Source organism: Chrysochloris asiatica, unplaced genomic scaffold (assembly GCF_000296735.1).
Source record: "Chrysochloris asiatica unplaced genomic scaffold, ChrAsi1.0 scaffold00202, whole genome shotgun sequence".
Classification (NCBI taxonomy): domain Eukaryota; kingdom Metazoa; phylum Chordata; class Mammalia; order Afrosoricida; family Chrysochloridae; genus Chrysochloris; species Chrysochloris asiatica.
In genome coordinates, this window is record NW_006408720.1 from 2,814,583 (window position 1) to 2,815,515 (window position 933).

At 37.7% G+C, this 933-nt stretch overlaps 1 pseudogene; it reads left to right on the forward strand.

Moving 5' to 3' along the window:
- Positions 1-316: 316 nt before the first annotated feature.
- On the forward strand, positions 317-722 carry LOC102831667 (annotated as a pseudogene).
- Positions 723-933: the final 211 nt, after the last annotated feature.

A 933-nucleotide genomic window follows, 5' to 3' on the forward strand; every position in this document is an offset into this window, starting at 1 on the left:
AATGTTCTCCCATGTAAACTATCACATAATTCACAATAAAACATTTAAGAAAAAAAAAAAGTAACGAGGACTTAAAATACTTACTGATGAAGACCAAAGAGCACAGCCTTCGGTATGGATTGCATCTCAATGTAAAGAAAACAAAAATCCTCACTACTGGACCAATTAACAACATTCTTATCAATGGAGAAAAGATTGAAGTTGTCAAGGACTTCATCATTAAAAAGAAAATGAATGTAAGAAGAGATTCTGGACGCCAAGCTCTCCTGCCAGACCCTCTCAGATCTCTCAGCAAATCCGTTTGTCCGCGCCCACCATGGCTACAGTTCAGCAGCTGGTAGGAAGATGGCGTCTGGTAGACAGCAAAGGCTTTGATGAATACATGAAGGAAATAGGAGTGGGCATGGCTCTGCGAAAATTGGGTGCAATGGCCAAACCTGATTGTATCATCACTACTGATGGCAAAACCCTCACCATCAAAACGGAAAGCACTTTGAAAACAACACAGTTTTCTTGTAACCTGGGAGAAAAGTTTGAAGAAACTACAGCTGATGGCAGAAAAACTCAGACTGTGCAACTTTACAGATGGTGCTTTAGTTCAACAACAGGAGTGGGATGGGAAGGAGAGTACGATAACACGAAAACTGGAAAATGGGAAATTAATTGTGGAATGTGTTATGAAAAATGTCACCTGTACTCGGACCTATGAAAAAGTAGAATAAAAATTCCATCTTTACTTTGAATAGTAATTAGCTGTGAGAATGAAGAAGCTCAGTTCAATGAGCAAATCTCCACACTGCTTTGTTTTGTTTGTTTTTTTCATTATTGTGTTCAATTTTTTCTCACACAGACATTTACATGCAATTGTTTCAAAGTGTTGGTTTAATTAGGATCATCCCTTTGATTAGTAAATAAATGTGTTTGTGCTCATAA